Raw genomic sequence first — 23500 nt, 5'->3', positions numbered from 1 at the left:
GATTAGGGCCAGTCATAGCAAGGAGGGATCTGAAAGTCATCTCCATCTTAATTCAATGTTCCCAATTCAAATATTTAATTTTAGGGTTTTCAATACTGTAGTTCAGATTAAATACCTCCTTAACTTTTCTGAAATGCATTAACACACCCTTCTTTGTGGACATTGGGGACTCACCATTTCTTTTCTATGGAAATGATTTTTCAGAAGTGCGTCACAGTTACCCCTCACCAGCTTCCTGCCATGTTGTACTTGAACTCCAGTAGATGAGATGAAACTCTGCGTCTGACCCACCGGAGCTTAGGAGGTTCAGCCTGTTGATGATTCAGAATTTTTTGTATTTGCGTTTTTAAAATTTCGCACCGCATTAACATGAAGGGAAGATTCGTAGAACTTCTCTGCTAGATGTTTTCCAACTCTTGATTCCTTTGAAATAATATGTCAGCATCATTAAAACAAGGCCTAACTTCCCCTCAGATGCATCAAAGCGCTGCAGAAAGAGGCTAAGAAGCAGCAGACTGCTCCATCTTTGGTGAGGAGGATAACAAGTCCTCCTTTGACTTCCACTGACTCTTGTCTGAGTTGCAGACTGTTAATGGTGATTCAGAATCCTGCATCTGCTTGTTGCTCCAGTAATAAACAATGAGTATTCGATTACACTCAAATCAAAAATATGTCATTAATCCAAGAGGGAAATTAAATGTTGTTGTAACTCACTATGGAGTTTTCTTTTGTTGCTGGAAGCTGGGAGGATTTCCTGTGGAAGTCTACAGCCGCAATTTTTTTAAATTAATGCACATTTAGAAGGTGCTGCATTAGAAAAGGTTGATGAAAGGGCAAAATAAAAAAAAACAAAAAACATCCAGAATTTTGGGGAAAAGTTTGTGTGTTTGTTTGACATTGAAAAGTGGTGAACAATTCATGGCCATGTTCATAATTTAACTGCAACTTGCACGTATTCATCTGCCTCATGAATCTACATTCACCATGTAGATTCTCTGTTCAGCTTGTTGAATATGAATAAAACCAAGGGAAAATGAAATTCATTGAAATATATCATTGCTTCTATTTTTATAAAAGGACAGGTAAAAATAGTTTATGATGTAGTTTTTTTCTTTCATAACTTAAATGACGGAAAATGGAAAAAGTCAAGTGCAAACTGGGTGTGATGCTCTCATTCACTGGTGGGTCTGTACTTCACCAGAGGCACGAAACTCTGAAAACATTCCACATCATCCTTTTTTAACAGCCAAGCATAGCGTCAGCTTCAGATGGCCTGGTTGACTTGCTTCAAACCAGTAGATGGAAACATGCCTAATTCACAATTTGGTTTTTTTGCGAGTTTTTTTTTAAAAGTTTTCTCAAATTTCACATAACATGGCGAATATTACAGCAGATAAAGCCTCAGATTAAAGACACTCTCTACAACAATAAAACCCAGCAGAGAATGACAGAAACCAGCTGCTTTTTCATTGATCATATAATTTCGAAAATGAATTAGTTGAATGAAAAAAATAAATTTTCGATAAAAAGTTTTTGCGCTACGATGAGGTGTTCACTTATATTTTTGACCTTATGGTTTATTTTGCAAAGCTGCAATAGAAACACATCTTTCACATCACATGAGTCACATAATCAACAACCAGATGTTGCCACTGGCAAAACCCACGAAGAAGACGACAACAGAAAGTAGTAGGAGGATGACAGAACTGCATCATTTTTGATTGACTTTTCGCGTGAACGAACAATTAAAATCGAATCACGTGTGATTTTAATTGTGTTTCTTATTTAGTGGTAAGACCGCTATTGTGAAATTGTCTTTTTTCCACATTAGCCAAATATTGACAAAGTTTTACACACATTCGTAATGGAAACACAGCTATTGAGACGTGGTGACTGGAGTGAACACAGTTGGGTCTAATTAGCAGAATGAATGTCAACTGAACTGTGAGGGTAACATTCAGAGGTAACTTCAACTTCAGGAAACATTTCCCTTTTCTCTGGAAGAACATGTTCATAAGCTAAAACAGCAGGCTGGAAAGTGTTCTGTATATATTTGCAGCATCTCAATGCAGCACTCGCGGACTGTAGAGAGAAACTCGAGCTGGAACTGTACAAGGTTACATGCATATATTTTTCCCTCACTTCTAAATCATTCATGCTTGAGAAGGCGGAGGCGAATGTGCCACAGATTCTAACAGAGTTTTAATATTCTGCTCTGGTTCTGGTGTGAAGAGATAGATCTTCACTCTGCTTTTACAACCCATTAAACACCAACGGAGACGCGCCGCCGCACTAATGCCGCCACGTTTAATCCATCAACGTTGTCATCAAAAACCCCAACAAACCCGTCGAATCTGGATAATTGGCGGCTGTTTGAGTGCTGTTTGTTCTTCCTGTTTGTCCCGTCGTATGCGGCGGTGGGAACAAAACGTCTTCTGGAGACGAGGTCATCAGTTCCCCGGCTCAGATACAGTGGCGTTCGGTGGTACAGCGCAGGTAATGTTTACCATGACGGATGATATCAGATGAGGCAGCCTTTCTCTCTGCGAGCTGCTTTTAATTGGTTCTGAGAACAATGGAAGACCACGGCTGTTGGCAAGCCATGAGTTATGCCTGAGCAGATCCCAGCTCAGATTGGTGGCAAGTATCCGTCACTTCAGGCTGTAAACGGAAACCAGAGAGGGGTGTGAACTGACAGAAAGTCCTGTATTCATCTTTCACTGTAAATGTTGTCTAAAATGTACAAGTTGAGTAAGCTACTTTGAATTATTAGTTTTTTATTTTACGGGTAATTTACTGACTTGTCAACCTTAGTCCTCAACAGAAATAAAGCAGACAGTCACCTGTTTCAGTGTTCATGGGTTTTGTTTGTGTGGAATTATTGGCAGACAATTTTTCTGCAATATTCAAAAGAAAGTACAGCTTGAGAAGCTCTGACCTAAAGGCGCAATGCTACTTTACATGCTATCGGTTGTTGTTAGCAAAATTCTTTTCTTCTGTGATTTTTCAACAGCACTTGTGCAGCACATACAGTGGTTAAATCAGCTGACTAGCTCTGTTTGGGTTGCTAGGTGGGGGGCTGTACCTGTCAATAGTGATGTCATAATCAGGTTTTTGAAACGGACACAAAAATATGTTCACTTATTCCCAGAAAATGGCACAAAGGGCCAGCTTCACATCATGTTAGGTTTTTCCCTCATCAAAAACATACCAGGAGTTTTGCCTTGATTGTTTCATGCATGTTTGAGAAATCTAATCTCCATGGCAACCATTCAGCTGTTCAAAACGCCTGGGTGGACCTAGCCCCGCCTTCGAGCTGCTGCTCCTCCTCAGAGATGCAAATTCCAAGCTTTCGCCTCACAGAGCAGCCCGCCCCCTTTGGTTCCTCCACTCAGCTCCCCCAGACTAGCCAGCAGCAATTAGCAAACACCTGCTGGAACTGGACATCTGCTGAGCTTATAATAACAGTTACTTCTGGCAAAAACATTGTTAAAGGGTTAATAGAGGAGCCATGTTGTGATGACTTCCAGAAGGCGGAGTTTCAATAAGAGCAGAAGTTTTAAATAGACACTAAATTATAAAATAAAATTTCTTTTAAGTCATATTTGATATATAGTGTATTTTTTGACAATGGAAGTTAACATAGTTACTTGATTATGGTATAAAATGATGCTATCTGCCTGGAAAACACATAAAACTGCCCCTTTAAGAGTCTGGACTGTTTCTATACGTACGAGAGACCTAAATGTAAGTACAAAAGCACTTAGAAAGTGAATTTTGCATAATAAGTTCCCCTTTAAATGAAGTCTTCAACTCTAGTTTCATGTCCATTCTGAACCATGACGGAATTAAGAAACTCCTCATTTCCCCATGTCTACCTTAGATCTGAATGGTTTAATGTTTCAGAGGTTCACATCACTGCTCTCACACGTGTAGCTCAGTTCAGTTCAGGCCATATTAAAATAAAACAATCTCAGGAGATGAGATTTATGTTCACAGTCACACAAAGAACCCGCATGATGAAGACTGAGCCCTGGGACTCGGGAGCATACTGGGCCTCCGCCTAATTAATGCTGTGTGTGTTCAGTAAATGAGCAAAGAGCGCGGTAGGGGTAGCGGGGTTCATACGGAGAACTGAAAACTTTTCTACTTAGGGACTGACTGAAAGCAAGAAGATATGTGGAGATGTTCAGACTTGTTCTGATGCATTTTTCCTCATCTAAAACACTTTTGAGGTGTTTCTCATCGTTTTTCAGCCTCGGCGATCGCAACGATCGGCGGTTTGCTGAAATGTGAACTCAATACATTTTAAAAATCTATCCTCAGAGCACAAGCCGCTGATTTCCTATATTGAGAGACACCGGAGCCAGAAGAAATGAAGGGATATGCTTTATGTCTTAGCACTAAGATCCATAGAAATCCATTCTGGGTGGAACACTTGGATTTTTTGAAGCAGAACTGAGGGCCTAAAGAAGCAAAGAAATCACTTTAGGTTCAAAACAAGAAGACAGACAGGAACGGATTGCTTTCTTGCTGTAGAATGTTGTTGATGCGCGGCGCGGATGTTGCGACATGCTGATACATATTTGCTGGATGTCTGACAGCGGGTCCATATATTCGAGCCGGAGAGAGTAAATTGTTTCAGCCGGTGAAGATGGATCTGAGAGAGCTGCGCTCGGCCATAACTCACTTTTTACTTTCCCCGGAAAGTAATGGCTCTAATTCCATCAACAATCATGCAAACTGTAAACTCATCCCCTTTCCTCAGAAAAGTAAATTATGCCTTCACTTGTGACTCGAGGGATTATGTTGCTGACCAAGCAGAAAGGGGAATACTTCACACCCTCATGCCGAATTCCTTAAACAGGTTATAATATTGTCGGTTTCTATACAGTGGAAATTAAGGTTATGTTTACTCGAGTGTTGTTGACTGGAGAAAAGCTATACATTTAGACGGCATTGCCAAGACACCTTAAATCTACTGTAGTTGTCATGCCAGGCCAGTAGATGGCACTGTAATTTTAACACGTCATCAAAATGCACCTTTGTTTTTTGCCCTTAGCTTTGACCTCATTAGAAGACAGTAACTCATCTCCAATGAACCAAGTGTTCATATAGCACAAATATATTCCTAAGAGAAGCCTGGAGGGAAATCATAATTTCCTTTTCAACTGGACCTTTAAACAGAAATGTCCACAGTAACTTTTTTTCTCTAAGTCAGAGTCAAATCTCAATCCTTTAAACATTGTCTCATCAAATCCATGCAAACTATGTCACCTTTAATGCTGCATCGCTACATATTTAGTTAAATAGTTTGAAAATGCGAAATTTATAAATGAATGAATAACATGGTGAATTTAGGACTGAAGAATTAACCCCAATGTTTCCCTTCCTGACAGGATAAATAATCCAAATTATTGCTGCTAAGTTTTGACTGTGTAACTTCACAAACGGCAGCTCATAACATTCTTATCATTTGAGCATTTAACTTACCATACAAAAATCAATTACAGACTGATTCAGACTATTCGGTTAGAATGATCCAACTAATCTAAATACGTTTTAGTTGGTCCAGGAAGCTGAAGCTAACGGCAAGTCCAAAAGGGACCAAGAGCAAAGTGACCTTCTGTCACAACTCTTCTTCCTTGAGTTTTTATTTTCAGTGTAATGAAAATCAGTTGAATTTTAGTTTTGCCTCCAGTATTTTCATGAATGAAAAGAGACAGTCAAGCATTCTTCCCAGAATTGGATGTTCATGGAAAGGTCTCTCAAAGTCAGACTGCAAACTTCTTAGATAAACGTCAGTCCAAGAGCTACATCCAAGGTCCTACAGAGTTCAGAATGTCAAAAAGTAACAGCATTGACAACAAAAGTAGAAGAACACTAAATAACCATTTTAGTTGTCCTTGTTTCCCATTAACAAATACTTTCTTCCATTTTAAGTTTAAAGGACATTTATACAAACTATATTTGTATTATACTAAAACTTACTGAACAGAGTTGGTTCTGGATTAAGGGTGCAATCGTCCCTGCTTATGGACAGTAACATTTATTATAATTGTAAAACTCAGATCTCCACCATTGTGGAAACAAGGTTTCGTACTCCAACAGCCTTCCATTGCCTCATCCTGGATCTCCAGCAGTGTGAACATCGGCAGTCTGGTCTAGCCTTGTTAAGCCTCAGTCAGTTCTGGGAATGCTAATTGCACACTAAGCGCGCATAATGAGCCTCTGGAGAGAATGGACAACATTATGGGATACAATCAAATGTGCTAATAAGGTTATATGGGCGACTGTTAGTTTATCTGCATGCCTATATGTCTCCCTCTAATGAGCTAATGCCACTTTGAAGGAAAAAAGAAACAGCATTTAGTTTTGCAGACTGAATCCATCTGATGCTCCTAATAAGCAAAGAACATCAGAGTCGATTGTTATTGATGCCAGAGTTTAAACAAGTCAAGCTAGATAATGTGTAACTCTCCACAAAGCCAGAAGCCAATCTTGTCAGGCTCCTGGGTTGTTTTGGTGTTTTCATTATTTCATCGTAGTTCCATTTTTCTGTATTCCTTAGTCTCCTTCTTTGATTAGATTATCTTTGTTTATGTTTTACATTAGTTCAGTCCTGTAGTTTTACTATGTTATTTGCTAATTATTTGTTGGTGTCAGATTCATTTTCCTAGATACCCAGGTTATGTATTCTCCCATAGCACCTGTGGCATTGTCTTTCCCTTTCTGTCTCTCTCTCCCGTCACACCTGCAACACGTTTCTAATCAGCAATCTGTTCCTTGTTTAGTAATGAAGCTCCCCTGTATATATATATATATATATATATATATATATATATATATATATATATATATATATACACACACACACACACACACACAGTGGCGCAGTTGGTAGAGCTGTTGCCTTGCAGCAAGAAGGTTCCCAGCCCCGGTCTTTCTGCATGGAGTTTGCATGTTCTCCCTGTGCGTGTGTGGGTTTTCTCTGGGTACTCCGGTTTCCTCCCACAGTCCAAAAACATGACTGTCAGGTTAATTGGTCTCTCCAAATTGCCCCTAGGTATGAGTGTGTGTGTGCATGATTGTTTGTCCTGTGTGTCTCTGTGTTGCCCTGCGACAGACTGGCGACCTGTCCAGGGTGACCCTTCCTCTCGCCCGGAAAACAACATGGAGTGAGAACTGTGGATAAAACAGGAAATGTGACGCCACCAGTTTGGCAGGATTTCACACATTTAAAACAAAAACCAAATCAATAATTATCAAAATCTGTGATACAAAACGCTCATATCATGACACGTTTTTCAGCCATATCATCCAGCCCTACCTTGAGGTAACGAAACTTTACAAACTGTGCTCCGTCTGTTTTCTGTTGGCTGTCTTGACTGCTTAGCTAGCTGCGATAGCCGTGCTGAAACGTTTCTTTCTGGTAGCCGGAGCGGCTTTCCGTCAGCTGTTTATTTCCTCCGTTTTCACCAATAACTTGAAGCTTCCTGTAACGATCAGGCGTCCATAGCACCAAGCCTTATCTGGGACAGTCTGAGCTGCAGTGAAGATCTTTCTGAGCCCCCCGGTGGCTCTGGATTAAATACATCCAGGCTTCCTTACATCCATCCTTCCCACTTTAGCCCTCTGTAGCAAATCTCAGGAGTTGCAATTATGTTATTGCACACAGTTGCAAACAGAAAAAAAAACTCTATTAGACTTGACTTGAAAGAAGCTAATTCCTTTTTGACACTCTGTTTGATCAAACTCGGTTCTCAGTTAAACAAGAATATTTAACACAACCCCATAAATGACCTAGAATCGGTAAATATTTAAGTATTTTTTTCCCCCTATTTTTTTGCAGCTAATTTAGATGCAGAAGGAGAACTGATATAAATGACATTCTGGGTGGAAAAAAAAAGAGTGTCAGTCAGAAATTTGTTTTCCGCCTGAATGTTAATAAACCCCCTCCACCCACGCAGCGCTCACTTTTCCGAGGACACGGCGTCCCTGAAATTACTCCCTAATCCCCAACTCATGCTTGTCATGATGGTACCTGAGAATCAGCCTCACCGTTTCTCCCTGCACCCTGTTCTGTTGCAGTTCTGCTCAAATTAAGCTCTCCACTTTTACTTTCGCTAGGTGCTTCCCTTAACATTGCTGTGGGAAAGAAACAAACTTGTCCCTTTATGTAATCATTCTGTTCTTTGCTTTTCTTTTTCTCACACTTCACAGTTTTATATCTTCTACATAACTTGAGCAAACACAACAATCAGTTTTTAAATAATGATTTTTACTTGCTAAGCTTTCCAAATTGACCTGTGAAAAAAAAATGCTCCATATAACCCTTCGAACTGCTTTGTGCCATCCTTATGGAGAGAAGCTTCCAAAGAATTGAGATTTAAGAAAAATGCATTTAAAAACTGGGAAGGTGCAAATACAGCGTGCAATGCTATAGTTGAACCTACATCTGTGCTTTTCAGCTTTATTATTTTCAAATTCTTTTTCATATTTTTTCCAAATATTTTGCCATACTTTTATGACATTATGTTTTTAGAGATTTAGTATTTTCAATTATTTTTTCAAATTAGAATTTTCCTCATATGTGCGTCTGTGTGTGTTTGTTTGTAATACCTTGTGGGGACAATTTTTCTGACACATACTATGTTGTGGGGACCCACAGCTCCTTGTAGGGACCGAAGCCTGGAAAGTCCCCACAAAGATAGCCACGCAAATGCGTGCGTGCGTGTGTGTGTGTGTGTGTGTGTGTGTGCGTGCGTGTCCGTGTGTGCGTGGGTGTGTGTGTGTGTGTGTGTAGGTGTGTGTGTGTGTGAACACCAAAAAAGTTCAGCAAGAGCCAGAACAACTCAAACAGTTTCATCCATGCTTGCGGACAAGGTTTCACTCAGGACAAAAGCTGTAAATTTTACAGCACAGAGATTTACGTTTCCTGTGACAACAATGGAAGCAACCTGAGGAAACTGGAGCTCTAAGATGAAATCTCTAGGTTGGCATAGGCCACAGACATCTGAGGATCAATCACTAGAATGGTCTCTGTGGCCTAGAAACACACCATCCAGTTCCCATCAATCTGTCACCAGTGTTCTGACCAGACAGCCTTCAGACTCTAAAGGAGCCATCTTTTCTTTCTGGCAGAAGACACATGCTCTCAACTAATTCCTCATTGCTGATTCCAAGTGATGCCTGGAACATTATTAAAGAGTCGGATGCTGCCTACGGGAGACACATACTCCTCCTCATGGTGCAAATCGTACCCAACAACTTTTGTCTAATCACCTGTATCTCAGGGTGTCTGGTAGAACCAACATATACTGAAAAATATAACCAAATAATAGCGACGTACTTCTAGACTGAAGTGCTGAAAAAGCCCTTGACTGTACAACTGATCATAAAGCTAGCTCAGTTGGTTCATCTTTCTGATGCACTGGGTGATATGGAGGGTCAAAATTGTAGGATTCTCGTGAGCTCATTGGAGAAAAGCATGAGATTGTCATCCAGATTGTCTCCTTTACTACACAATTTTCAAAGATTACATGATTTTCTCTATTGTTTGGTCAACAGATTAGCATTAGCTCCGCCCATAGCAGATCCACAGCAACCAGTGGAAAGTTGATGGATATCTACAGTTAGTGTTATTCTGATGACACTGTTACCTCAGCACAAAAGATACCATCCATCTTTTTGCTTCAGTCTCTCGTTTGGACATTCTGCTTTTCTCACATTAGTCCAGTAAAATCAAAATTTCCACTCCTTAATGTTTGACTTTAATCTGGGCAAATAACAGTTATATTTCCTCCCATAGATCAAAAAGCACACAGAAGTCACATGTGAATATTTTTAGGTTTCATACACTTATTGTTGAACTGCTATGCATCTAATCTGCTTGGAAATACAACAGATTAAAGCCAGCGCGTTCCTCTTGCATTATTGTCAAAAGTGAGGGGGGACTGTAATCCATAATCCAGTGCATGACTATGAGGGAGTCTGTGTGTGTGGTTCCCACTTAACTTCGCAAGTGTGAATGGTTTGAATTGATTTTGTTTTATATTTTGCCTCTCTGATTGGCTGCTGTTTTTACCCCTGGTAAAATTCTTGTGGAGTTCTTGGCTCTGGCCCTATGGTTTTGAATGTCTGGCCTAAATAACACTGAATGAATCCAGGTTTCAGTGTATTTAGGTGAGTTTCAGCACTTTGTAGTTGATTGTAAACAAGTGGTGAGGCTGGCGCTCATTTTCACAACAGGTAAAACATTTACATAAACTTTCACGTTACGCTCATTTTTATACATGCCGACTTGTGCGTAATATACGGCGCCACACATTTTTTGTGTGTACGCATGATTTATACATGAGGCCCCTGGTGTTGACCTGTTGGTATGGTGATGAGTGGGGAAACAAATGAAAATCTGCTTAGGCCCTGAAAAAGGTTTTATCCTACATAATATTCTTGGTTTCTCATAAATCTCAGTTCCCCCCCTTTTTTTAAATTAAATTCTTGAAACAAATTATGCTAGAAAAAAAAAAAAAAGCTTTTGGATCACATTCTGACCACTTTTCCTGTATTGTGCAGTTGCATGCAATCATGAGCCAGACTCCACCTGTGAAGCAGCACTGAAACTCTGGCTGTTGATCATTGTGTCCTCATTACAACAAGCAGCTGCAGCTGCCACTCTGCTGCTGCTCATTTTTTTTCTCTTATTTTTTTGGTATTTGCATCCAACAGAGCAGGAAAACGGTCTAACACAAGTTTCTGAGAGCTGCTTTGGTTGTCATGCGCCGGGGCAGAAGCATGTTCCTCTGCTGTTTTTTTTTTTTTCAGAGGTGAAAGACAGACCGTTGCAGAGCAAAGTTATTGGCATGAAAGCTTCTTAAAGGATTCTGAGGGAAAGAGATGCAGATGACGGCTAAGAAACGGAAACTCCTGCAGGCAGGACTCTGGTTCACACCAAATCTCATCTTTTCTTTTTCCACCTTCACGCAGACTTGAACATCATCCCCTTAATGAAGATGGAGGCTTTACCGGTCACTGTGGTTCATGTTCTGTAGCTTGGATGGGGAGATCAGTGAGGAATAAAGCTTTGTGCACATTAACTTCTTGATTTCAAATCGTCAACGGCTGAAAGAAAAGAGATTTGCAACAACATGGGGAAAAGTCTGACCCCCCTCTCCCTTTTGGATTTGTGTTTATTTTGTCCAAAATAAATCCAGGAATCTTTCACTGCAAAAATACAAAATCTTACCAAGTAATTTTGGTCTAATTTGTAGTCTGATTAAAGCTGCAAGCAGCTTTGGAGGCCCTCGCAGCTCAGCGCCGCTTCGGCCTCATGGTGACTGTGGAATCTCCAGCAACGCCACCCTGCTCTTGTGCAGTTCCCGCACCCGTCCACTAGGTGAATCACACCAATTTGACACCGCACAAAAAATGCATTTGGAATGACCCAGGGGGCGCAGTGGAGTTGAATTGCAATTACAAGTTATTGGGCTCTTTAGAGGTTAACAAAGGTCAATCCGAGCAAATTTAGTAAAAATACGATGATGCATGTATGATATAGAGACAACCGGAAACATGATAATAAGAATAGAACATTTCTGAAAACATTTAAACGGGGCCTGCCAAAGTGTGCCCGTCGGTTGGAACAAAGCGTTCTGATGCTAACAATTAGCATCAATGCTAAAGTAAGCTACAATGTACTCAATAGTATGTGGAGAGTCACAAGCATGTTCATGTTCATGGAGTTAATCCATTCAGTATGTTAAAATTAGTGTATAAGCTAAAATTAGCCAAAATGTTAATGTTAGCTAAACTATATCTGCAGGTTGTTTTGTATACAGCTGACTAATCTGACCACTTCACAGAAATGTTGTATATTATTACTGCCTTATTTATGTAAAAAATAATTAATATTGTCTTCAGTGTGTAACTCTGAATGTCTCATTATTTGGGCAACATTTTTAATCCATCCATATATTTGACATTATTCTGCATAATACAATAATGTGATAATTTTAGGGAGTATAAAAAGTATTTTTAGATCTTGGATGGTTTGTTTTTCTTTGTTTTATAAACCAATTACGATTAAAAGAAAAGAGTCAGTATTTAGTAGCTGCTTCTTTGTCATAAAATTCTATTTTTTTTCCTGCTAAAATCTTTCAGAGCAAAACGATGCTTCCAACCAGACTGATTCCTCCTTCGTAGAGGAAGATGCTCCATCCCTTTTGGAGGACCACATTTCATGTTCTTCTGTGTGTTCATTTTATGTTATTGTTTTTTTTTTTGTAAGATTGGTAAAATTTTATTTTGTTACTATTTCTCTTAACTTTTAAAATGATTGTGAGTTGTTCAGTTGGAGTTCTGTATTTCGGATCTTTGTTTTTAAATTATTTCTGTAAGATGATAGAACAAGATGATCTCTCAAAGTTGGAAGGTAGTTATGTGTGAAGTTGGGTTGAAGTGTGGGGGACAGGGAGGCACTGTCAGATTAATGTGAGTTTTGCATAAATGCTGCTGTCCCACAAGTCTGTTTTAGTTTTGTGAGAGCTGAGTTGGAAGGCAAAACTTTATTTATAGTCTTACTCTTATCTTGAGTCATGGAACTCTGGTAATAATCAAAAGAATGAGATTGTGGATTTAAGTTGCGTATATGACCTACTTCTGTGCAGGGTGACCTGACACTGTATTACTGGTTGTGTAAGAAGCCATCCAAGAAGAGTTTGGAATAGAGAGTGGTTTTTCACAATTTGAAGAGTTTGCTGAGGTGGATTGAACATATTTTATGGATGTGAGGTGTCCACTGCAAATAAAGAGGGTCTTCCTAATATTTTGGGCATTTTAAAATGGGAGGAGTCACGGGAAATAGCCCAGGGTATAATGGAGGGACCATCTGTTGTTTTTTTCTGTGGATGCTTTCCATTGAATAGATATCAGTATAGGAATAGCTCATATTAAATGATCAGTCACCTTTTAGAGCAGAGGAACCGTGTCACTGAAGAGTCTGTTTTCTATGACTAATTACTCAAAGGTGGTGTGTTTGTGTGCTGACAGGTTGTTGCATCACCCTAAAGGAAGTCTTTATCTCGTCATCAGTCTTTTTGATGATGGTTAAGACTATTGGTTTTTCTTTTTTGAGCCCTCAGAGGATAAAAACAGTCTACTTACAGACATAGATCTACAAATTTATCTCTGTCTTCGGATGTCCCTCCTGGAAACAGGGCGGGACATTGGTGGTGTGGGCTGTGTTTGGTTACGGCTCATGAAGTGTTGTTAGTGAACATGGGATGTTGTATAGGCATGAAGTTGTGTTTGTTTGATACTGTTCTGCTTTTGGAGTGGCAGATTGGACGTGGGAACTGGAGTGGGTCCCATGGTGCAGAAAGGATCTTTGGTCGCTCTCTTCCCTGTACTGCTGGAATCTTTGCCTACTCAAGTGAACTAGGGGTCAGATTCTGGCGTTATTGATGGTGTCGACCTAAACACTTGTATCATGATATAAGTATTTCATATCAGGCGATATCAATAATTATCGATTTGATTTTTGCTTCATGTATCTGAAATACTGCCAGACTGGTGACACCACCTTTTCTGCTCTATCTTTTTTGTTCCTTTCCAGCTGTTGTAGTGTACAGGCGGATCAGTTGCTTGGCTGTCTGGCTCTGGTCTGCTCACTCGTTCCCATACACTCGCTCTTTCAGGCTGAATACAGAAGTGATTCCATGGAAATAACTCAGGGACGGTTCCTTTATTTACCATCCATCTCCCCCGGTAGTTTAAGGCTGAAGAAGCTGATCTGGAGTGAAGTGGAGCCTGTAAACGTTGCTGTGCGGTGTTAGCTTTAACTGGTAGCAACGAATATTTACAAGCCACCATCCTAATTCAGGATCGCTTGGAAATTAATGAAAACTTAAAATCCCATTATATTAGGAAGACAACAATGTTCATAGTATTTTGCGTCTGAAATACGACTTAGTCGTTTCTAGCTGTCATGGTAACACAAAGCGGAAACAAGTAAGTCACATTGGCTCATGCAGATGTGACGTCAACGGCGTACGTGCAAAGGGCCCATTATTATAATGTGGATATTTGCTATGGCATCATTTTCCTAGACTGATTCTGTGTCACAACAATGATCTCAAGTCAGAGTTTCATCCATTATTCACTGATCTTGTGTGAAAATGATGTCTCATGCTTCCTGCACCACTTTATCACAGTGTAAGCCTGATGAATCCAGGTCACGCCGTTTATACAATTAACTCACACAGCTGTCGTAAGGAATGAAGGCGCTGATTTCTGTATCGATTCAGCTTGAATAAACTGTTACCGTATGACAATCGCTCTGAGTGCATTTGTTGAAAAACTGTGAAGCAACCGAGTAATATGATGATCCACTTTTCTGATCCCTGTATTGAACTGATGAACTGGTAACTTTCTTATGAAAAAAAAATCTAATCTTATAATAGAGTTAATTAGCAGGTTCTTTTCTCTACCCGCTCTTAACCCTCAAACAACAGAGGACAATTAGCTTTGATTCAGCATTATTAGAGAAGATAATAAAGAGATTTTATGTGAGGCTATTAAATAACTGAAAGGTCAAATGGAGTTTGGGTTCTTGGAAAAAGGCCTCGCATATTTCTCTCCTGATACCAGATGGCAAATAACAGGGAAAAAAAAACCTTTTATTATGAAAATAAAAGGTCTTATTTTTATTTTTATAAAATAAAAATGAAAATAGTCCAGTAAGCAATATTAAGACCTTTTATTATGAAAATAAAAGGTCTTACTCCTGGACACAGTTTCCAGTTCTCACATTTTACTGATTGCTCATTTGTTGACTTTTGTTGTTTTTTTCTAATACTCCATGTGATGCCTCAGTTGGTAAAAATAAACATTATTAAAATAAGAGTGGCAACTGATTCCTCTTTCATTCATTAATTCTATAAGTTACGATAATGTGATCAAATTGTGTCAGATTTCTAGCCAAGGTAATGCATGCTAATCTGTTTAGCTAGCTTAACAACCCGCAACTTCCGTGTCAACAAGTGCTTACTGGACTACCAAAGTTACATGATGTTTCTTTTGGGTGTAAATTACTTTCTTTGTGTCATATTTTATATAGTTTAGTTTTTCTTTTATCTGTTTACTCAGTTTTGAACCCTTCCTTTGTTTGAGATTTTATACGGTGTGCTACGAATGTATGAGTGAAGGGTCTGGCTTCAACTGGCTTGAGTTAGTGTTGAGGAAAAATGATTATTTTTAGTGTTTAATACAGTTTAATCTTTTTTGATTTTGAACAGGTTTCTCTTAGTGGTTTAAAATTAAACTATTGCTGGGTAAGTATTCAAATAATGGAAAAGTAAAATAGAGATCTGCAGGAGAGTTTCTGCTCGGACCCCTGGGGAGTTAACAGAGAGGACAGGAGGCCATAAAATTAACATATGCGGGAAGGCAAGGCAGTATCATTTGAATCACTGTGGGAAAGAGGAATTTACCCAGTTAACGGGAGATCAGAAATCAGAGAGAGCCAGATACGCCACCGTCTAGAGAACCTTGGATCTAACAGGAAGAGAGAAGAGGCAGATATTTTCTCAAATTTTACCAATTTAGAATGCTCTTCCTTTAACATTAGTGAATCTGTAGTTTTCTGATGTGGTCCATAGGTATTCCGACCGTCAGAGTGATTATACAAGTAAATGACAATGGTATGTATGATTGGCACATTGCCTTCCTGAGTCAGACAGGACAAACTCCTCCAAGCAGGGCAAAGACAACTTGAAAACTTGTGAAGTGGGTGATGAGAGAGACGCTATGCTGGGCGGTACACACTGTTGTGGATAATTGGTCACAGGTGGGTGAAATGAGCAATCATGAAGCAGCCAGCCAGCCACGCCTGGAAGGAAACAACAGCAGACAAGGAAGAAGACAGGAAAAAGGAACTCGATATGGTAGAATAATGAATACAATCACATTCTCATAATGAAGCTATGTTATTTCCCTTTTATAGATTGACTTTCACATATAAAAAAACAACTTGAGTAAAGGATCACAGTATGTCTGTTGGAAGAATAACCCACCATTTATAAACTGTGATACTATTCCTGGGAAAAGTAGGTTTCATGTGAAATTAGAAAATGTGAAAATGTTAAATATTGGGTTGATGTCATGTGACTCTATAATTCACTGTTTGACTCCATCACATCACCCAGATTTCGGGCCTGATCGCCAGCTTCTCACTGTAATAACTGAAACCATAGATGGTTCCTCTTTAGGTCTAAAGATAACAACTTCAGTTTGGTTTCTATTCAGGTCATGAAAATTACAACACCTCCACACATTGATTTCTCTTCAGCATCTGTTCGGTGCTTGGGTAGATTTGGAGTCACCAGGTGATATGGAGACGTGTATCATCTGTGTAGTTATGGTAGCTAATCTTGTTTAATTTTATAACCTGAGCTAGCAGTAGCATGTAGGTATTAAATAAGAGGTGCCCCATAATTGAGCCTTGGGGTACCCCGCCTGTTTCTTCGGTCTGCTCCGATGAAAAGTTACCCATTGACACAAAGAAGTCCCGGTTCTTTAGGTGAGACAGGAACCAGTAATATAGTGGACCAGAGTCCGATGCAGTTCTCCAGTCACTTGAGTAATATGTCATGGTCAACAGTGTCCAATACTGCATTGAGGTCCAACGGAAACAGCCTGCAAGTCGAAAACAGCGACGGGCAGCATAAGTGGCTGCATCATGAGTCTGGCAGTTCCTGAAGCACCTATCAGTAAGTTAAAAGAGAGAACGGAGCCTTAACAAGCGTTACTCTGACTGAACAGATGGGGATAATAATAGTATCAGCTACATGAATACCAGCTGTAAAATACAGATAACATAGGAAAATGAAGAGCACCGTGACTGTTTCTTTCGTGGAATCTCACTGTGACTGTATCAGCCTCTGGTGAGCATCAAACTTCATGTGATATTTATCATACAGCTGGGAGTGAATGTATACAAGCGGGTTCCTTTGATATCACAGTTACTTGTATAACAATCGCTTTTATCAGAAGGAACTTACAAGTGAGGAACAACAGTTGAACTGTGTGTTTCACTGTATTTCATCATGTTTTCAAAGCCCATTCCAAACCTAAGCATAAAAAAAAGACTTCTTGTCTCTCAGCTGCACTTACCTGCTCTTTGACTTCAGATGTGTACCGGAGGGAATGCTTTTTTCTTGTGATATACTGCCTGACAAAGTCATAAAACTGAGCTGTCAAGAGTATAAATGCCGTGAAATAACATGACCGAATGCAGGGGAAAAAAGCAGAGAAACAGCCAGAACAATGCAAATGCATATTTTAGTACTGTGGCATGTGCAACACTGCATGAGAAGGCATTTGCAATAACCGATCAAAACCGATGGAAACTAGCTTTAACCAGTGCAACGGCTGGTAAATGTGTCTAACTGCACTGCTCAATTTTGCTATTCTGTGTCATTTTTTAAAGCCACTTGTTGCGTTGAACATGAATCCATAAGCAACATTAAGAAAAAGTAAAATGTTGGGAATGTGAAAATCTCAGCTCTCAGTTCTGTTCCACCATAAACCAACCAGCAATCAACCTGGAGAAGGTGAAAGGATGATGGCTAAGCCACGGCAGATTGAACCTAAGATCATCCCTTCACTGCCCACTGGAAAACGTCTGGTCACAGGAGAGAAGAAAGGAATGAAATAAATGTTGCAGCAGCAGGGACTTCCAAACCTATCATGTTTACAACGCTAGAGAAACCTGTCTCCGTTTGAGGGATCCCAGATAAACCTGCAGATGTGCTTTTACATCTGGATGTTCTGAGCTTGCTGGACATTTGATTCTTGAAGATTATATATGGTTTTCTCAAAATATTGAATGTTTGGTGTTGCCTTACATTATATACTTTAAGAAGCTACATTTCTGATCAGAACAATTTTGTTTTTTAGTAGTTTTTCACACTTATTTCAAAAAGACTCATGTTTTGTTTCTAGGATGAGGTCTTTTTTTATGATCGTATCAATTTTGGTTTATGTCACACCTTATTTACATAATACTGGCCCTTTAAGACTGTCAGAACAGGAAGATGGAGTAAAACAAAATCAAGCAGAAAATTCTTGCTGGGCGAACTTGGCATAAGACATTATGCAAACCTCTCAATAGGACCTGGTGAAACAATGTGAAAGTATAAAAAGGAACATGTCTGTCATTTAGGTTTTATAAGAGCCTCTACGTTAAGAGACACCATGAGCCTCTACATCCGTTTCGGGAGGAAGAGAAGGCACCTGCTTTATCGTCTTATCTCTCCCTTACTAATCCACTTTCAAATAAGGCGGGACGAAGGAGCCTGGGAGAGGCTCTGAAGCTGCAGGTACCCGACTGAAGTTCTCACCTCCTGGCTTCAGCTTAGTCGGCGCGCCAACAGATGGCATTGTAAGAGCTGTCGTCATCGTGGCATTAACAAAACGCCTTATCTCATCACCGCATACAGAGAAGAATAGACTCTTTTTTTTTTCTTTTTCCTTCCCATCTCATTCTGGTCTGATCCTTTGCCGTCAAATGAGATCATTGGTATTACAACCTGCTCTAATCACATTACATCCTAATTTCCTTTCTCTGAGCTCTCTGCAGTGAATGGGAGGGTTTGGTGTACTTCTAAAGATGTCGTCTGCTGCCTGCCCAGCAGAGCACACCCACATCTCATTTCTCCCTACGCATGCAGGGAATGAACGGAAGGCAATTGTGTCATGTTTTAGAGTTTACTTTAGAATTACATTTTCTTGGCAGGATAAGCTACTAAATCTAATCCCATCATATTTACTGTTGGCTGACCTTCTTTCAATGGGTTTCACTACGGATTCTGGGCTATATAGGGCCTTGCCTGTGTGAAAATCCTTCCTTCTCAGCTTCTTTATCTCCGTTAAGTCAGCTTTTAAATCCTGACGAAGGGGTAGCAGAAATAGCACGTCATGAGGCGTTTTCTTAAACTTTGATACGTAGATCTGACTGCTGCGCACCAATCACCTTTGAAGTGCAGACTTGAGAAAGTTTGACCTGGTGTGAGTGAATCTCAAAGTGGAATCATTGTACTTTAGTGGAACTCTGTAGGAAGCCTCTGAACAAGTACAAAGCATTTTGTTTCTAATGACAGAAGCGAGTCTCCATGGTGGTTTTAGAACATTTTAATATCCCATCAGGATCACCTGAATAAACACAGAAAGCAGTTTTCAAATGATGATTTCATCCACCTATGGAAAAAGTTAACCCAAGTAAGCTCAAACAAGTAATTGCCTCATAGACGTTTTGGCCAGTTTTAGCCAGTTGTGCCACCATTAGTGGCAACAACTGATTTCAAGAGTATGAGAGTCTTTAAGCACTGAAGAATTGTCATTCAACTACATTGGAGGGGTTTTCAAATACGACAAGTGTGTTTTAGGTCATGTATATTTATTTATAGTAAGTCCAGATTTTGACTTGGCCACACTAGGGGTGTTTTCACACGTCCGGTAGACTCTGTTCAATTAGAAACCAAATTTGCAACATTTGTTACATTTTCAGTGGTGGCGCTACACCAAGAACCACAGAACAAAACGACACAAAAAGCTCTGAAGAAGAGCTTTTTGAGCGCACCTTCGTTCTTCACTAAATGTAAGGTAAATTAGAATAGCTTTAGATTTTAGTGGTGGCAGGGTTTCTCTTCTCTTTGGCAAACATGTGAAACTACTAGCATTACACTCTCGCATTTGTTTTGCTTGTATTTATCCAGGATGCCCTGCACTTTTCCATCCACATATGCATTCGAACTGCATCAGAGTTTACTTTAACTGATCCAAGACCTAAGTTTGTTCACTAAAGTGTTCACTTTTTTGTTCCGCATCAGAGTTCAATTACACATTCACACCTCCCCAAACGAACCAGACTTTTTTAACCAACAAATTAGCGTTTAGAGACATTACAAACAGAAGACATGTCTCAAAATGATCAAGAACTCAATGCTTAATCACGTCAAGGAGGCTGCTAAGAGGCAGAAAGCAGCCCTGTAAGGCCTACAGAAATTTTCACAAGTAGAGAAAGTGTATGTGATAAATCTCCTCATGCTTAGGCTAAGGAAAGGAATTGAAAGACAAAAGTATTTTCTTCCAAAGAAAATATGCAGGCCTAGCTAAAATCTCCCAGACCTTTGAGTGAGGGCGTGTTGTGGTCCGATGAAATGTCAAGTTTAAGACAGCAACTCAATAGGCTGCCTTAAACTAGCCTATAGAGCTAGTGTCTATATGCTAAAACCTGTTTTGTGATTGTCTGGCACAAAACAACACGTAGCATCACCAAAACAACTGAATACCCGCAATGATGCATCGTGCTGGAGGCACGGAGCGCTTGGGTTCCTTTTCTTCAGCTGAAACTTGGCTTCTAATATGAATGGATGAAATTCTAAGCAGTTCTGGGAACGCACCCAGCCCTCAACAGATGTTACTGAACTGTAACATCTGTCTCTTCATTAAGAGTCTACAAAGGCTTTCTGCTACCACGTTCCTAGACTTAATAGTCCTGATACTAAATGAAATGACTGTCAATGGGCCTTTTGGCAGCACTGAACATTTACCTTACAGCAAACAAACACCCAAGTTATGTTGATTGCTTTGCAGGAAGAAACATAAATGTTTAGAATGGCTTCCTCTTTGTATATTGTACTTTGGAGAAATTTAAGGTTGTAATCTATAACAACAATGATCTGTTGGGTTTGGTAAGGACAAAAACAAGAGAGCAGTTTATATTCTAATACCAGTGCTTGCTTGCTTCTTCCCGCCTCTCCAATCACCAAATGATCTTTCTGATCATTTCTCCGTCTCCTCTTCTGTTTGCTCTCGCCGTTCATTTTATTAACCACCTGGAGTTTTTGCTAAACTATTGATCGCTCCTCTTCAACAGCTGTAGCTCCATCGATCCAGAAAAATCCCCCCTGATCCCAATGCTCCCTCCCCGCCTTCCTAAACTCTCGTTTTTAAAGTCTCTTTCTCACATACCTTCCGTACCATCTGTACCTCCACTCCAATAAACAGTTGAGGTGTGAAACCGCTACGGCGGGCATAATAATCCACGTCAAGAAGGCTCAGCCCCTTTCAAGCGTTTCAGCTTCCTGTGTTTATTGTGTTTCCCCCCAAATCTTCTCACAAACACGATAGATTTGTTGAAAAGCCTTTGTGGTTTGAAGTCATTGTCTGCTGTCTCTTGTGAGTAAATGTATATCTACAGTGATGGATATGCCTTTTCTCCAAAAAAAAGATGCATTGGTTAATTAACTTAATGGCTTTTGCTGTATATATACGCATGCGTGTGTACGTGAATGACTCCACTGTGTGTGAGGTTTTACGTTGTAAATTAAGCAATATAAAGTAAAGGCTCATTAACTCAAAAACCAGTCTAATCATTTGTCAGCGTTTAATTAACGATGCTGAAGAGCATCCAGCCGGAGTGCAGATCCTGCATATTTTCATCTGAGAGCTTTACCGTTACAACATGTGTTAACGTGCAGCATGCATGATGGTTCGCAGGTCAAACGGCCGAGTTCACTGGTAGGAAACAACTTGGACAGTTGTTTTGCTGTGAAGCACATTTTAAAGGTAAGGCCATGTTAAAACATGAGGTTTATATATTAAAGTCTTTCAAAAGAAATGTTCACTGATTAATGTCAAACCTTCTTCATATATTTATAAAATAGCTGGTAAAAAGCTGTGAAAATAACAAGGCTTGTTAGCTGTTAGCCGCTAATTATGCTAATGTTAGCATCTTCCTTAGAGCGTCCCAACAGTGCTAGGCTAAAAGGGCTAATTTACAGTTAGTACAGCTAGTGATCATCCCTTTAAAAATAATAAAAAATTTTGACTGATTGAGTTTAATTTGGATAATTCTACACTGAACATGGATACCTTAACATTTTAAAATTGCAGTGTTGCTTTTTTTCCAATAACTTTTTAGAGAGAAGCATAAGTAGTCCAATATTTTTATAATGACTACAAACAATTCTTACGAATTATTATTAACATAGCTTTTTATTTAAGGAACCCTTATTTAGAAAATAAAAAAAATAGTTTTCAAATAATTGCTACAGATTTTTCTTCATTTCATGAACCCAAACTGCAAATACACCTCAGTTGCATAAAATGTCCATCTCTTGAGGGAAACTACAAGCTTTTGACAAGAGCTTATCCAGTTTTATAATAAACCAAATCTCAAATTCTGCATTGAAATGTGATTTTATGGGACTTGCTTTCCACCACTGTGCTTAAATTTAATTAAATCTCCTGTACAGCAAAGCTGATTCTCTTTAAACCAAGAGTAGTTTTGCAACACAGAACAAACTTACATTCTCTTATCGAGCAGAACGTTTTCATACGGTTTGATATTAAGAAGTAAAAGCTCCCCTTTTTGCTTACTCGAGAAAAATCCAATTTTATGCCCCGTCTATTTAGTTTCACCTGATGTCCCTCTGATTGATTCGCTCCCTGCTTTCCTTTCTACCGGCGCCCACAGACTCTTCGATGTTAAGGCGCTAACTTCTTCGCTGTGCGCTTTACAGCGTCACGGAGTTCACATCAGTGCGTTGTTATGAGCCGTATTTAAAATTCATACTCTCAGGTTAACAAAAGGAACTCTTGAAAGAAAGTCGTGCTTGTGCCTCAGCGTGGGGGGAGTAAGGTGTGAGGAGGTGGGCTTCACCGCCGTCCAGTCAGAGCTGCGGCAGATAGATATAGAAAGGAAAAGAAAGGATCCGGGTCTGGAGAGAGGAGTGGGCGGAGGAAGGCCTTCGGAGGGAAGGGTGAGATGACTGCGGAGGCGGAGGTAAACACAGGGGACAAACCCAGGGAAAAAAACAAAAAAGACCGGAGACACATCTCTGTTGTTTGTTTGTGAAGGATATGAAAGTCTTTCTACCTTATTGGCTCTGAAGGCTTCTATGGTAACATCACCCAGGGGTGACTGTGGCAGAGGTAAAAGCTTCTGCTATCGTCTAAAATGAAAAATGAGAACAGTGTTTGAAGAGGGTAAAAAAAAAAACATGTCAGGTTTAATAACAGACTCCAGCTTTTGAACCATCTTTATCTTATAGTATAGTTTGTTTGTGCAAGTTATTACTTGGGCACATGTAAACATAATGCCATTGGGTTTGCCATGAAGCCATTTTTTTAAAGCTGGATAGTCTTTCAATGTTTTCATCTCATTTTCCTCGTTGTCCTGCAGTTTTTAGATGTGCCACAGGTACAAAACACTGGAATGAAATGACTTGATTACCTCCTTCTTGGGTTGATCAATTCTCCATAATCCTGCTAATGACCTAATTATTCTATTCAGGTGGTGCAGCAGAGGCACATCTAGAAGTTGCAGTGAAGTGGAGTTTGACTCCTGTGCCTTAAAGGGACAACATTATGTAAAATCGACTTCTTTGAGCTTTTCGTCATGTTATGTTATTCCCTCATCAAAAACATTGTTGGA

Source organism: Poecilia reticulata, chromosome 10 (genome assembly GCF_904066995.2).
Source record: "Poecilia reticulata chromosome 10, P_reticulata-male-v2, whole genome shotgun sequence".
Taxonomy (NCBI): Eukaryota; Metazoa; Chordata; class Actinopteri; order Cyprinodontiformes; family Poeciliidae; genus Poecilia; species Poecilia reticulata.
The sequence above is the reverse complement of the archived record's forward strand: the minus strand, read 5'-3'. Positions refer to the sequence as shown.